Source organism: Carcharhinus amblyrhynchos, unplaced genomic scaffold (assembly GCF_965287045.1).
Source record: "Carcharhinus amblyrhynchos unplaced genomic scaffold, sCarAmb.v2.hapA scaffold_39, whole genome shotgun sequence".
Classification (NCBI taxonomy): domain Eukaryota; kingdom Metazoa; phylum Chordata; class Chondrichthyes; order Carcharhiniformes; family Carcharhinidae; genus Carcharhinus; species Carcharhinus amblyrhynchos.
This window is the reverse complement of record NW_027649780.1, coordinates 5,701,233-5,718,539: the sequence shown is the minus strand read 5'-3', so window position 1 is coordinate 5,718,539 and position 17,307 is coordinate 5,701,233. Positions and strand designations below refer to the sequence as shown.

At 40.6% G+C, this 17,307-nt stretch overlaps 1 protein-coding gene across 1 annotated transcript in view; it reads right to left on the bottom strand.

Moving 5' to 3' along the window:
* The window catches only part of LOC145363699 (uncharacterized), a 375,177-nt gene that overhangs the window by 254,606 nt on the left and 103,264 nt on the right, over window positions 1-17,307 (bottom strand). The gene's annotated exons all lie outside the window — the stretch shown is intronic.

Genomic DNA, 17,307 nt, shown 5'->3' with positions numbered 1-17,307 from the left:
GCCAGAGGGAAAGTAAATCACTGCATTTTCATGGAATTATTATCGTACTGGTGGATACCGTTCGCTCTTATGTAGGCCCTAATGTTTCATATTTCACAGAGGATCACATGATCAAGTCATTGAAAACTTCTAACTGATAATCAAATAGTTATCACAAATTTACCATCTTAATTTTCGTTATTTGTGTAGTGCTGGGACATAAATAATACAGCACTCTAAATAATGCTGGACTGTAAAACAGAGCACTGCCCCAGCCTCGGTCAATTAGTACTGAGGGGTTTTTGTATTGACAGCAACTGCTGTGCCATCCCAACTATCACAGTGAGACACAGCATGTCAAATACTGTGCCCGCCTGCTAACTGTAAAATACAGAGATTTAATTCCACTGCTCTCTCAAAAATCTGATTCCGCCTCATCCACGAGCGAATGAGTGAGTTATTTCAGCCTGACCTGGTCATTATATTTATAAAGGATATCGGATTGCTTTTAAACTCTGTGTAGATTTAGCACATTGGCCAATATAGATTTTACGGGAAGAGTTTTGTACCTTTTCACAAACCAATATTACTTCCACACATTACTTCATTGAAGCCTCGTTTATTTTGAAAATTCTGCTGTGGTACTGATTACCAATTTGAACAATCTCTTTCTCTGAGGTTTTTGTATGAGGATGTCGCTCTGCTCAGCACTGTGACCCACTACTGTAGTGTCACAGTGACGCACACCCGCACAAAAACTGCACTCACTCTCTGTTCAGTACTGCCGCTCGATATTTACTTCAAGTAGAACATTATTTCGATCTAATTGACGATTTATGCAGCAGCGTACAAAACACAATCTAGAAACACCTCCTCTAAGTATCAGAAATAGTAAAACGAGCATTATATCCAGCTGTGTAATTGCTGGACCTGTTAACAGTTAATATAAACAGAGTGAAAATCTCAGCCCATTATGCCTGTTTTCTTGATTTAATGTTTAATTTTCACTATGTTAGGTTTGTCAGAATTGGTTCGTGTTTTGGTTCTGATCACTGTCGTTACTATAATATTTGAAACAGATACTGACCTTCAGGATACGATGGAAGTTTCTGAATTTTCTTTCGAGCAGTTCTTGTCCGGGTGCAGCCCTGGTTCCTCTCGCTGTGGTCTTTTGCACAGTAATAGATGGCGGTGTCTTCGGTCTTCAGCCTCGTCATTTCCAAAGAGAAGGTGTTGTTTAAAGTGTCTTTGGACGCTGTAAATCGATCCTTAATTACTGGTGCGTAGCTGTTGTCAGATGAAGTATAGTAGTAAAGCAACAACTCCAGCCCCTTTCCGGGAACCCGTCGGATCCAGTACATGCTGTAGCTGCCAAGATTGAAGCCGCTGGTTTTACAGGTCAGCGTCAGGGAGCCTCCGGGACGCCCGGTCTCTGTCTCTGGCTGAGTCAACACAACCTCCGGCTGGACACCTGTAAAAATAGATCAAAAAACCCCGAGGATTAATCCTGGTGAAATGATTGCTGACTCTGGAATATTCCAGAGATAAACTAACATTGAGACAGTAACAGTGAGAGACTTGGGCAATAGAAAAAAAACAACTCACCGGATAAAAAAGTCAGCAGCAAACAGAGCGAAATCGCCGACCTCATCTTTCTGGACATTTGAGGGAAATGGTTGTGTCAGGAACTCAGTGAACAAACCAGCTCCCGGACTGTTGGATTCCGGTCCCAGTGAGCGGTATTTAAATACCCGGCAGAAGGGGGCGGCTTTCCAGGCGCCGCCAGTTGATTCCCTGCTGGAGGCGGCGATTGGATCCACGTCCCACCTTCCACACCCCCAACAGAATGGACTCCCAGATTTACAATAGATTAATATTAAAATGGATATTTTATCTGTGTTGGGATATTTGTTGGCTGAATATGTTCATTGTATTGTTCCCATTATTTCTAATGGTGATATTGCAGTTCATCATTTCTTTGCTTTTTCAAAAAAAACTAATTCCATTGTAAATATGGTATTTTTATTACCACGCCCCTAACAAGAACACAAATCTAAAAATTATGAAATAACACTTCCGGAAAATAAAGAAACCGTCAGTCTATTTTGCAACAATTTCGGTTCTCTGTCACATTACAATGATAAAGCATAATTTATCGGAATAATTGTTATCGATTTCTGTAACTAAACGCGTGGAATGTACAAAGTGATTCTATTTACAGTGTGGATGGCTATCACTGTACAATTTGGGTTTGGAGATGAGAAGAAACTCACACAATACAATGATTTTCCTTGTATTTTTCAAACTGCCCCAATCTCAAAGATTTTGAAAATAAGAAGAATCCCTCCTTCCTGAGATTTAAATAGTGAGTTGACAGAGAAACATAAAATTAAATCAATTTTTGACAGAGAAGTTAATGAATCGGAACGGATACGGGGATCATTAAAATTCTGCTTCAGCGTCCAGATCATTTCAGCTCACTGTCTTGGCCACCGGCTGTCTAACATTCACAGGTATTGGGAACACAGGATATCAGAACTTTGCAGCACATTGCACAATATCACAAGAATAAATGTTTTATCTTCCATTGAATGAGGTTATGAACTGATTATTTCTCCACTCATTGGCAGCTATGAGAGGAACTCTCCAATAACAGAAATCAGATTATACTGTACAATAGAACACGGTGCAAACCAGTGATGCTGCTGTTTAAATGGGGTGCAGAACTTTCACAATATTACAGGAAGCTCCGTTGTTCATGTCAGTTTTATGATGTTGTTTCAATATTATTTCATGCCATTGCACTGATTTCAATTGACTGGGGAATTGGTACCTTCAACATCTCTCTCGCATTTCATGAAGTGGTTAATAAACAGACATTAATTATTGGAATAGCATTAACTTGGAAGTTATCCAACTATAAAGCATCTGGTCACTTTATTGTTTTGCGATACTATTTATTCACAAAATGAACTGGACATTGAATTAAAATATCTGATTAGAATGACTACGATTTAAAATGTGTCTTTCTTGTGGGAATGAAACATTTATTGTTTAAATGGCTGAATCCCATTTTTTCCATTCAGGTTCACGCGAATCTGTCCCAGACAGCATTTGGCAGCAATCCAGGCTGGTGTCAAATGCTCGAAATTATTGACAGGAAACATCTGGGGAGGGGGGGGTGGCGCGGGGAGGGAGCGGCTGTTTGTGCAGTAGATCAAAGATCTGTTTCCTCAATACTGACCGCTTGGCTGCAAGGCAACTTAAAACCCTTCAAGTTATGAATGAGGCCTGCTTATAAACAAATCTCCCCAGCAACAGGATTGGAGGCACTTGAATTTTTTTGAAGTTGTAAATCCAGGTGATTTTTTCCAATCTCGAAAGAAAGGAAAGTCATGCAGTTTCTCTGGCACCCTGTTAGCATCAGTGATGATTTTTCCAACGCATCAGGATATTTTGATAGATGGATAGAAAGAATGACAGGCAAACTGAGAATTGTCCCAGAGAGACGATACATGAACATAAATGTTTCTGTTTTCTTTCCGTTTATCTTGCCATGGGATGTTGGGCTGGAAAGACCAGCACATTTTCCCTGTCCTAAATTCCCTTGAACTGATTGGTTTTTAGGCCACTTCTGAAGATATTAAAGAGTCAGCTATTTTGCTGTCCACCTGGAGTCATATTCTTGTGTGACCAGGTTACGATTGCAGATTTCCTCCACTGGGGAATCAGAGAGATTCCAATGGTCGCCATTAGTATCTATTCCAGTTTTATTAATTAAATTCAAATTCTACCAGCTGCAATGACCCGATTTAGATCTATGCCCTCACATCATTGTCCTGGGCCTTTGGATCACTGGATCAATTAAATTAATATTATGTCACAATCTACGCAAACAACAAATGTCTGACTGTGTTGATGAAGGAATGAATGACATTTGAAAGAATGACGATTGGGTGAATGACAGTTTGATGCCTGAGTATTTTGATTGAGGATTCAGTGAATGGATTGATGGATGCAATGATAAATGGCATTGAAAGATGCTCTTCTACGTTCCCATATTTGTACTTGATCACTTCATAAATTGAATCAGCTCCTTTATTCCATTTGTGTCAGTCTAATCCCTCCAGTTCTTCCAGAATGTCTGGGTGAAATCCATCCTGAATTTATCAGGAGTTAGCAAGCTTCTCCTCACGGAGAGAAGGACGAGATATTCGGCTTAGATGCCAGGAGTTCTGCGGCGAAAAGGTCATCTCCTGAATTCCCAAACCCTATCCATCATCTACAAGGCAAAAGTGAGGAGTATGAACAAAGAATAAAGAACAGTGCAGCATATGAACAGGCCCTTCTTCCCACCAGGTCTGTTCCAACAAAGATGTTTGAATATTCTCCACTTGCCTGACTTGTGCCACTCAAAAAGCTCAATGCCACGCTGGAGAAAGTAGGTGTCTCGAAGAACACCTCATGCACCAGCTTCCCAAAGATTGCCATCACATTCTCAAAGGAAATTATGGTTTGGCAATAAAAGTTGACTTAATCAGTGGCGTCAAAATCCCATGAAGTAACGTTAAACATATCATATCTCTGCTTATATTAAACTCGCCTCTGGCTCTGTCTGTGTAACACTAGGCTCTGCCAGGATCACATTCCAGAAGGTCCCATTTAAGTTCTTCTTTTCTACACTCGGCTCAATTTCAGGTGTTCATATACGAAACAGAGGCCCTGTTAATATTATAATTTCTAATTTATGGCTGCACTTAGCCATGTCTCTTGTTTTCTGACAGGAGGCCATGTCTTAATTCTTACTGCCTCAGAACAGTTACCACTCTATACTAAACTGGAAATAATGTCTGCATGCATTACACATGGTTCTATCACAGTTATTTTGCTAATAGTTCATTAGATTTTAATAATCTATGTCTTTTTATGTTAATGCCGCATCAGTCCATATATTTGATTATTTAAGACTCTGTCATGTCTCAGTTTTATTGTACTTTTCAATACCTCCTAATTGCTGCATTGTCAGAATCTCATTGTCAATCAGTCTAGGGTCTGTATCAACAATTGCTATGAATAAAGTGGGCTGTGTCTCAGTTTATATCAGTCAAAGTACTGTGTTAGTAATTATCACTAACACACTGGACTCTGTCTCAATTGAAACCTGTCTCAGTCCTGTATCAGCAATTATTACTAATGCACTTGGCTCCATCTCAGTTCATACAAATCTCAGTCCAGTATCATTAATTACTCGGCGCTGTCTCAGTTCATGTCGCAGAAGTTCCTATGTCAGTAAAACTGCGCTAGACGCTGTCTCAGTTTTACTTTCCTTGACAATGTCGTTTTTAGAAATGTTTCTTTCACAGGATGTGGGTGCCATTGGAATTTGGCATTTGACCATCCCCTCATGGCACTGGGTACTAACTCATTTCTATTTTCTTGAATCAAGCCCTTGTTTATATTAAAATACAGCCTGGCTCTGTTAATACTCTGCTAGATCAGAACTCAGTTTACATTGCCCACGACATTCTCTCTGGTTATGTAATATTTGTTACTCACTCTGCATATATTTCAATAGACTGTGTCGATTTTGTTCCTGCACTTAACAACACTTCCCTTTGAATTGTGTTTATTTTACTCCAGGTTTTGCGAGAAGAAGAGATAACATGTTGGGATTTAAAAAGTTGCTATCAGATAAGATCCAGAAACGAGCAGTATTGGATTACCAGTATTTTGTTGTTGCTGTCTTGGAGGGCCGACGGGCCTTTTCCTGTGCTGTAATTTTCTTTGTTTTTTTTGTTCTTTATTAACAGTTCATTCTACACAGGGCTTTCCACTTTCAATGCAGCCAGCAGAAATAGATTTCAGATATCTCTTCTTCTTTTCACTGCCACAAACCTCATAGAGTTTGCATTTGCAGAAGGATGCAGGGAATTGTGTTCCCCCAATCACTTTCATCATTACTAGCATTGACCAGTGCAGTAAAAACTGAGACTATGCCCAATACAATATCAACGTGGACACGGTCAATTGCAGAAATAAGACTGCAAATAAATCTATTTGATACAAATAGAGACAGGTGTAAATTAATATAAACACATACAACGTCTAGCTTAATATAAACAGAAACATGATGATGTATAACATAAACAGGGGCAGCTCTAATTTAGTATAAACAGATAAAACATTCAGTTTAGTATGAGTAGAGACAGACAATATAAAATTCTACGTGCAGTATAAAAAGAGTTAAGGTCTAGTGAAAAATAAACAAAAGCATGTCCTCATAATATAAGATGACACAGATTAAATTTACTGTGATACAAAGAGACTGGTTCAATCCCTATGGCATTTGTGTAGACGGTCGACTGTCCCATCAAAAACCTATAGGACAGTAGTAACAAGGGGTTAGCTGCAGAATGCAAAGTACCCTCTGCATTGCCAAATTAAACACTCCCAAGGCAGGAATAGCATGAATTGCATACAAAGTGAATCTCCCTCTACATTATCCAAATCAAACATTCCCAGAAGAGTATACTCTCTAGAAACAGAATGAAACTCCCTCTAAAAAGTCTACTCAAACGAAGTGACGGCAGAAAGAGCGTGGACTCTTTTCTACGTAAAATTTCTTCTGCACTTTTTCTTTAGAGATTCGGAAGGCAGGTTTAAATTAATGTTAGTTACAGGGTAAAGATCGTCTACACAGTTCCATAAAGCACACCCAGGTCAGGTACAGCAGAGATTAGGTACGGATTAAATCTTCCTGACAAAGACATATCAAACATTCAAAAGGCAGGTACAGTGAGTTTAGATGCAGAGTAAATATTCCTCTACCCTGTCCAGTCAAAAACCCAAGGACATTAACGGCACCGGCTAAATATACGGAATGATCCTTCGATACTGCCACATCGAATCCTTATCACTAGGGACAACTGAAGTTAGATATGGCAGAAAATGTATCAAGTATTTCAAGTTCATAGACTGCTCAAGAGATCTTTTAGAGTAAATCTCACTCACGGATTCCAATATACTGAATTATATTCTTTGAGAAGCCTATAACTCTGGCTGAGAGAATACATTGGGCAGACATTGAATTTATGCTGGGGAGTGAAGACGATGAACCATCGTGGAGAGACAAGACACAGAACCAGATAGGAGAAGGACAGAGAAAGAGATGCAGGAATTTTACACAAACACATTTGCCGTGTCATTATATTTCGGGATCAGAGGGATTATTTCCTAATTCTGAACATAGATACCATCATGATGTTTTTCCTCACCTAACTGATGAATAAATAATATTGAAAAACAACCATTACTGGAATCCGTTGATTGATTTGCATGACTGCCTCTATTTCTGTGCTGTGTTGGTGCGGGAAATATTTGTTGTGTTTTTGTCAGTCAACAATCTAATTCGGAATTTCTATTTTTGCGTTTATTTACATAAATACCTCACTGTTTACAATGAAACGTTCGTGATAGCAAAACCAGATAAACCGTCACTTATTGACCAGTTTCAACTCAAAATAGCGGTTTATTTTAAGAAAATTAACAGTTGGTTCAAAATGAATAGAAACTTTTTGAACACTCATTATATCAGTTGTATTTACTTAAAAAAGGTACATTCCATTTCAGAATTAGTTCTGAAAGTTCTGATGTCACAATTAATAAAGCATATATGAACAGGTAGATATTCTACTGAATGTTAATTTGACTGAGGACTTAATCTGTTTAAATTAGACAAGTTAAATTAAAAAAAACAGATCTGATGTCTGAAGTATTCCTGTCACAAATAGTGATTAGAGTCACACGAGGGAAGAATAAAAAATCCAGTGTGGTTATCATTAAGAGATACAATTAGTTTTGCTGCCTCAAAGGCGACAGGGAAGCGGGTTCGATTCCAACCCTGGGGGATTGTGTGTCGTTTTCACATTCTACCCCTATCCATGTGGGTTTCTTCCGGATGCTCCGGTTCTCTTCCACAGTCCCAGGATGTGCAGGTTAGTGGATTGGCTATGAAAAATTGCCCCTTAGCGTCCAGTAATGTGCAAATTAGAATCATAGAATCCCTAAAGTGCAGAAGGAGACCATTCGGTTCATCAGGTCTGCAACAGCTATCCAGCAAAGCATCCTTCCCAGGCTCACAGTGGATTGTCTACGTTAGATTTCCTGTTAGTGCCCAACGATGTGTAGGATCGTGGGGTTAACCCTGTGAATATGTGTCATTGTCGGGATACGGTGAAGGCTGGGCCCAGGTTCTCCGCTGGAGAACCACTGCAGACTTGTTGGGCCAACTGGCCTCCTTTTGAACTGTAGGAATGCTGTGATTTTATGCTGCTAGAAGATTGACGATATTCGCATTAATCTCAGCACTTCCGAAGAATTACAACTTTCATTTTGGTGGAACTTGCATTTATGGACCACTTTATCCGTCCTCATGCCGTGCCAACGTTCTTGAAACTCACTGATGTACCTTTGTTGAATTTAGTCACTGCTGTAATGTTGGAAATAAGCAGGTAATTTGCGTACAACTTCCCCCCACAAGATGTGATAAATGGCCAGTAAATTTGCGAGTTTATTTGAAGGATGAGGATTTGGGTAGGATTTGGGCAGAACAGCCTTACTCTTCATAATTCTATCAAGAGATTTTGCATCGATCTTAAACGTGAACCTGGTTCTCTCTCTGCTGATGCCCATTGAGCTGCTGAGAAGCACTTTTGTTGTTGGAGTTTGAGATTTCCGGAATCTGCAGCACTTTACACTGTTTTTATTGATCCTCTGGATGTGAGCATCACTGACAAAGCCAACATTAATTGTCCATGCTGAGAAGGTGGTTGCGAGCCAGTTTGTTGAAACCTGCCCTCTGGATGATTTTATTGTTTGACTTTCCAGTAGCAGCTTTGACACAACTGGATGGCTTGCTGGATAATTTCAGTCGTGGCGAGGCATCGTTTTCATCACAGTGGAACTGTAGGACAGACAGGGGAAAGATAGGAAACTTCGATTTTCATGTTATTTCCAAACAGACGATGTTGTTTGAGGTACAAAAGTAAATTATTGCGGATTCGGCAATTAAAACCAAAAGAGAAAATGCCGGAAAATCTCAGCAGACCTGGTAATATCTGTAAGGAGAGAAAAGAGCTGACGTTTAAAGTCCAAACGGCCTTTTGACAAAGCTTTGACAAAGGGTCATCTGGACTCAAAATGTGTTTTATGTCATAGAATCCTTACGCTGCAGAGGGAGGCCATTCGGTCCATCGAGTCTGCACCAAACACAACCCCACCCAGACCTTACCCCCATACCCCTACATATTATACCCACTAATCCCTCTAACCTCCGCTATCGTGGACACTAAGGGCCAATTTCTTAGCATGGCCAATCAACCTAACCCGCACATCTTTGGACTGTGGGAGGAAACCGGAGCACCCGGAGGAAACCCACGCAGACACGAGGAGAATGTGCAAACTCCACACAGCCAATGACCCGAGGCGGGAATCAAACCCGAGTCCCGGGAGCTGCAAAGCAGCAGTGCTAACCACTGTGCTACCGTGTTTTAAGTACCTTTAGGTGGAGTAAATTGATTCTGAATCCCTGGGGCGGAGGAATTGTCGGTTGATCCAAGACGATCCCACAGAAGAAGACACTATAAACATTGTCCAGGGGTCTATGGGACCCAGACCATCCAGTTGCTGCCAATATTCAACGCGTTGGCTTTACAGCTCAGTCTCAGGGAGCCTCAGGGTTCTGCTCTGACTGAGTCAACATAACCTCCCATTCTATAAAATATTTGTTAAAAAATGAAAACAAAACGCCACACACCCTGGACATCCTCTCTCACCTTTTTACACCGGGAACAAAATTAAAAAGTATGAGGACACCTTCAAACCGATTAATAAACAACTTCTTCCCTGCTGCAATCAGACTTTTGAATGGACCCACCCCGCATTAAGTTGATCTTTTTCTACATCCTAGCTATGACTGTAACACGATATTCTGCAGTCTCTCGTTTCCTTCTCTATGAACAGTATGCTCTCTCTGTATAGTGTGTAAGAAACAATAATTTTCACTGTGTACTAATAAGCATGACAATATATCTGATGAAACCAATCAAATAAATCAAAAACCCTGGGGATTATTCCCGGTGAATTGATTGCTGACACTGTGATATTCCAACAGTGAGATCCATTGTCATGTCTCTCCTGGTCCAAGAGGTGAAATTACATTTGAGCCTCTGTTATAGGGAAAAAAAATTAATTGTAAATTAAGTCTCTTCATTTATCCACCACTCCACAAGTGAATAGACATAAACAAGATGACATTGCCTTATCAGGGTCAAAACGCCAATCTGATTTGCAATAGTTCTGTGTCTCTAACACATCGCAGCAAAACTATAATTCATTAGAGAAATTGTTATCGGTTTATTGTATTTCAGGTGTGGATCGCTATCACTGTAACTTTGGACTCAATATAAGAAGAAGGGAAGCAATGGCCTAGTGTTATTATCGCTAGACAATTAATCCTCAAACTCAACTAATGTTGTCAGGACCCAGCTTCGATTCCCACTACGGCAGATGGTGGAATTTAAATTCAATAAAAACATCTGGAATTAAGAATCTACTTATGAACATGGTATCATTGCTGATTGTGTAAAAAAATGTATCTGGTTCACTAATGTCTTTTAGCGAAGGGAATCTGGTGCCCTTACTTAGTTTGGCCTGCATGTGATTCCAGAGCCTATTCAATGTATCTCAGCTGCCCTCGGACAAGGGGTGGGCAATAAATGCTGATCGTCCAGCAGCACTGATGTCCATAGAGTCTCTGCAGAGCAGAAGGAGGCCTTTCGGCCAATCGGGCCGAACACCGTTCCCACCCACGCCCTATGCCCATCATCCCATGTATATTCCTTGCTAATTCCCTTGAACCATGGGACAATTTATCATCGCCAATCAGCCTAAGCAGCAAATCCTTGTACCGTATGACTAAATAGCCAGACAATTGGAGAATGCGCAGACTCCACAGACAGTGACTCCACACATAACCAAACCAGGAATTGAACTCAGCTCTCTGGCGCTGTGGGGCAGAAGTGCTAACAACTATGCCACCCTGCCGCCCGTGAATGAATTCAAAAAAGAAAATCCTCGTATGATACAATGTTACACCTTATATTTCTCCAGAAGCTTCTCAACCCTGTGAAAATTAAGATTGATTTCCTCAAGAAAGACTCGTTTTAAATGGCATTCATTCCAAGCAAATATTTTAAATGTATGCACTGTTCATTATGTGATCAAACAATATCAGAAACTAGAAAACTGGCTAAGTGCTATTCTATTGTATAACTTCCAAATAAATATCCTTCCACTTTGTGAGCAACTTCAGGAAGTGCAGGTTTTGTGAAAGAAACCTAGCTGGCTTATAATTAATTGAGTTAACAGAGAAACATAAAATTGAAATCGGCATTTGACAGAGCATTTAATGAATCAGAATGGACACCGCGATGAAGAAAGTTCTCCATCAGCATCCAAATTATTGCAGCTCATTTTATGGGCCACCGGCTGTCGAACATTCACTGGTAATAGGAGAGCAGGACATTAGGATTTTGCGGCATATGGCACAATATCACAAGAATAAATATTGTATTTTGATTGATCCAGGTTGTGAACTGGTCATGTCTTCACAGATTGGCAGATCTGAGAGGTACTGTGAAATAATCGAAATCAGATTATGCTGCACAACAGAACATGGTACTACTCAGGTACAAAAGAAGTTGTTTTTTAATGAGGGGCAGAAGACTGAGAATATTCCAGGAATCCTCGTTGTTCAAGGCAGTTATATGACTTTCTTTTGCTTTTAATTATTTTTATTTTTGCTCCATTACACTGATCTCATTGGACTGAAGGATTGGGGACATCAACATGTCTTTCGTGCACTTCACGAAGTTGCTCACAAAGTGACTTTAATCGCTGGAAGGACATTTATTTGGAAGTTATACAATTGAATAGCACCTAGCCAATTTTCTAGTTTCTGATATTATTTGGTCACATCATGAACGGTGCATTCATTTAAAATATTTGCTTGGAATGAATGCAATTTAAAACGTGCCTTTCTTGTGGGAATCAATCATTTATTGTATAACTGGCTAAGTCCCGTTTTACCCGTAATATTCACGTTAGTCTGTCCCACACAGTATTTGGCACCAGTCCAACCTGCTGCCAACTACCCGAAGATATTTACAGGAAGCATCTGAATGTATTTGTTCAGAAACTCAAAGGTCTGCTTCCTCAGTACTGAGCACTTGGCTACAAGCCAACTTCAAATTCTTAGCATTGCCAATGGGGTTTATTTATAAACAAATCTGCCGAGCAGCAGTACTGGAGGCAACTTAATTATTTTTAAAGTTGCAAACCCTATATGAATGATTCCCATTTCTTAGGAACAGAAGGCTAACCAGCTTCTCTGGCACCTTGTTAGCAACAATGATGATCTCTCCAACACAACAAACACAGTGATCGATGGATAGAAATAAATACAGGCAGATTGTGAGAGTTATTCAGAGAGGTGATATAATTTATACTACATAACCATGTTTGCTTGTGTTTTATTTCACTTCATTCTTCCATGGGACGTGGGAATCTCTGGAAGGAACAACACTTGTTTTCTGTACTTAATTTATTTTCGACTGAGTGGTATGCTAGGGTATCTCAGAAAGCATTGCCCAGTTACAGATATTGCTGTCTATCTGGAGTCACAAATAAGGAGGGTAGATTTCTTTGATTGGGGAATCAGAGTGGTTAATCTGGTCGCTGTAAGTATGAGTCCAGATTTATTGATTGAAATCAAATTCCATCAGCTGCCGTGATCGCATTTAATCTCGTGTTCCCACATCACTGGCCTGGGCTTCTGGATTACTGGTCCACTGGCATTAATATTGCGTCATCATCGACACAAAAAATAACGAATTGCTTCTCTTGATATAGGGATGGACGTTATTTGGATGCCTGAATGTTTTGTTTGAAGAATCAATGAATGGATTGATGGATGTGACGATAACTGGCCCTGAAATTTGTGGTCCTACATTCGCATACTTGTATTTTACTACATCAAAAATCGAAGCTGGTCCTTTATTACAATTGTGTCAGTCCATAGCCCTTCGAGATTTTCTGGATGAATTCCATCCCCGGGCTTTCGGGAGGAAGTGAACTGGAGCTCTGTCAGAGTAGTCTGATTCTCCACCCCCTTCCCCTACTGATGGTGGATCTTCAAATCCAAGCTGGGAACAGTGAACATGATTATCTTGATTAGGGTGGATTGTAATATTTGGAACATGCGGCTCTTTCGAGTGCAACAAATCGCTCAACATATCATCATCCAAATTACTGAAGGTAACAGGCCAAAAAAGTAAATAAAGTGGCAAGAGAAATATTATGAAACTCACTGGACAGCTTCCAGTGGTGAATTACTTTCCAGAACAATGTAAAAAATAAACTGGATTTTAAGCTTCAATAACTTCACATTAGATACAAATACTTTCAGTTCTACAGTCATTTCAAAAATGGTCACACACTCCAATTATGTACCGGGAGTTTCTGTGTAATGGTGAGGTGATTACTTGTCAATAAAGCGCAGAGGCTGCTGGGTAGCTGCTCTTTATCCAAGGTCTGATTTAATTCCATTTCCCGCTGAATTCTGGTGCAGATTACTGGTGAGGTCGCAGCTGGAGTACTGTGTGCAGTTTTGGTCGCCGCAGTTGTGGAAGGATATATTGGCCTTGAAGGGAGTACAGAGGAGGTTCACTAGGCTGATACTGAAGATGAGGGGGTTGGCCTATGAAGAGAGACGAAGTAGACTGGGCCTGTAGTCGTTGGAGTTTAGAAGGATGAGGTGGGATCTTATAGAGACGTATAAGATAATGAAGGGGATGGTTAGGGTAGAGGTAGAGAGATTCTTCCCGCTTAGAAAGGATAGCAGGACTAGAGAACACAGCCTCAAGATAAGGGCGGGGGGAGAGGCATCTTAGATCAAAGTTGAGGAGGAATTTCTTCACTCAAAGGGTGGTGAATCTCTGGAATTCTCTGCCCCTTGAAGTGGTGGAGGCTACATTGTTAAATATATTTAAGTCACGGGTAGATAGGTTTCTGATAGACAGGGGAATTAAGGGCTATGGGGAGAAAACGGGAAAGTGGAACTGATCCACTTCAGATCAGCCATGATCTTATTGAATGGCGGGGCAGGCTCGAAGGGCTAGATGGCCTACTCCTGCTCCTATTTCTTATGTTCTTATGAAAGGTCAGTATGAGCTCAACACATTTGAATCCCAATAAATTATATTAAATAAACTGCAACTACATTTGTATCAGATAAAACGCTGTAAATAATCGGCGAAATATTAATTTATTTTTGTGAATTGAAAATTATTCATAATACTCGCGCCAGGCGATGACCATCTCCAAAAAGGGAAAATCTGCCCATTGCCCATTGCCACTCAATGATATTACGATACTGAATAAACATTGTCGGGGTTGCCATTGGCTAATCGCTGTATTAACGAGGTGTATAAATGCTCCAGCTGGAATATAAAGTCAGCTTGCTGTGAGTAACCCACCCCCTGACTCCCCAACCCTGTCCACTACCGACAAGGCACAAATCAGAAGAGTAATAGGTTCCTGCCCACTTGATTGAATGCGTGCAGCCCAAACAACAGTTAAGAATATTTGTACTATTAAGGACAAAGCAGCCGGCTTGACTGGCCTCACATTTGGAAATGCTCACTCCATCCAACACAGACAAACAACAGCAACATTATGTACCATCCACAAGCTTCACTTCAGGAGCTCACCAAGACTCCTTAGGCAGCACCTTCCAACCACACCGCAGTTACCACCTGGAAGACAAACGTAACATTTACCTGGCAGTATCGCCAATAAATTCCCCTCCAAATCATGCATATGCCTGATTTGGAAGTATATCGCCCTTCCTTCACTGTCGCTGTGTCAAAATCATGGAACTCCCTCTATAACAGTTTAGTGTTTATACCTATGCTACAGGTTCTGCAGCAATTCAAGAAGGCTGCTCACCACCAGCTTATGAAGGCAACCTCCTAACCAAGATGAACAAAAATATGGTACCATGGATTGAGACATTTTGCTCTGATGCCGACCTTCCAACTTTGGAACAGGAGTAGGCCATTCAGCTCCTCGAACTCGCCCCGCCATTCTATAAGATCATGGCTCATCTGTAACCTAATTCCATGTACCTGACCTGGGCCCATATCCCTTGATAATTCTGTTCAATAAAAAAAAACTATCTCAGACTTAAATTTAACAATTGAACCATCACCCACCGACGTTTGAAGAAAGTTTCAAAGTTCACAAGTCTCTGCGTGTAGAAATGCTTTCCATCAATTCTTCGACAGGACTTGCTCCTTTTTAAAAAAAATTATAGGCCTTTATTCTCGAGTCTTCAACTGGTGGAAACATTTAATCCTTATCCACCCTGTCCTTCACTGTAAATATTTTGTCGATCTCTCTCAGAGCGCCTTCAAACTTCTGAATTCGAGAGAAAAAGTCTTAATTTGTCTAATTTTTCCTCGCAACCTCATCCCTTAAGACCAGGTATAATTCTTGTAAATCTGCGTGGAACTCCTTCTCGGGCCAATACCTTCCAAAGTGTGTTGTCCATACCGGCGTGCAGTACTCTAATTGGGGTCTAACAAGGATTTTGCACAGCTGCAGCACGACATCTGAATCCCTATTTTCCTGCCTTTTAGATATGAAGACCAGCATTCCGTTGGCCTCCTTGACTGTTTTCTGTATCAGTTTGTGGTATTTTAAGAAGCTGTGCGCCTGAACTTCCAAATCTCGCTGGACATCAACATTTAATTTAGTGCCTTCTGAAAAATACCTTGATCAATATAATTTGGATACTTGACTATTTATGTCATTATCTAAGCCGCTGGTGAATATTGTGCATAATTGAAAACCCTAGACAAATTCCTGTGGAACACCACTTAACTGCATTATTCAACAACGTACATCTACAATTCGTTGCACCTTAAACTTTGGCACCTTCCACAGAGGGGGATGTGATATTAATTTATGGATGTGAATTCTTCATACATTAATATCTTCGATCGTGCCCGACAATGATATTGTCACAGTTAGCTGTAATTACAGAGTTTTGCCAGCAGATGGAATTGAAATCTTGATCGGTTACATTTAATGATTCAGGCATTGCTTCAATAGATACTATACTGGATCCTGTGTCGATTCATTTTGAATTGGCCTCCATATGTATATATGTTGGAATAGGCCCTATCTCTGATCATATGGCACCTTGTTTCAACTAATTTGCAGCAGTACATGCCAATGCATACATCACACGTCCACTCTAATCCGATTTTTTACAGACAGGATGTAACTTTGCGGTTCTTCCACATGCAGCCCTGAATGGGAGTGGAAACTTTGTAAAAACGCAGCAGAAGCCTCAATTAAACCCCCACTTTTAAGGTGGTGGAGCTCAACAAGCGGGAAAAGGAACACGACTTAAATAATTGCTACTATCTTCAGCCAGAAGTGCCAAGAGGATATTCCATCTCGGCCTCCTCCTGGGGTCCCTAGCAGCACAGATGCCAGTCTCCGAGCAGTTCCGCTCAATTCACATGATAACATAGGAAGGTAGGGACAGGAGTGGGTCTTTCATCTCCTGGAGCCCGCTCGGCCGTGCAACAGGATCATGATTGATCTGTGGTCTAACCCCATGCTAAAAGCATTGGACTCGGTAAAGATTATTCGTCCTGACAATATTTCAGCAACAATAATGACGATTTGTGCTCTCGGACTAGCTGCGCCCCATCCAATCTATTCAAGTACAGCTATGACACTATCAAAGACGCAACATTATGGAATTTTGGCAGACATTCCCGATTGCAAAAGGCAGGACAAATTCAACTCCACCAAATTCCGCCCAGTGACCTCTTACTCGACCAACGTAGTAGAAAGAATCAAGATTATCCAAAAAGCAATAGTAATAATGACAATAATAACAATTTGCTCGATGAAGCTCTGTTTGGGTCCCAAGAGGAGCACTCATTTCCAGAAATCATTTAAACTTACTCCAAATATAGTGGAAATAGCTGATTTAATAAAGTGAGGTGGCATCTTGAGGGGAATTGCTTGATAGAGCAGACGCAGCACGGTTTCCTTAAAGGGAAGTCGTGTCTGACAAATTTACTGGAGTTCTGTGAGGATGTGCCTAGGGCGGTGGATAGAGGAGAGCCGGTGGATGTGGTCTTTCTGGATTTTCAGAAGGCGTTTGACAAGGTACCTCACAAGAGGTTA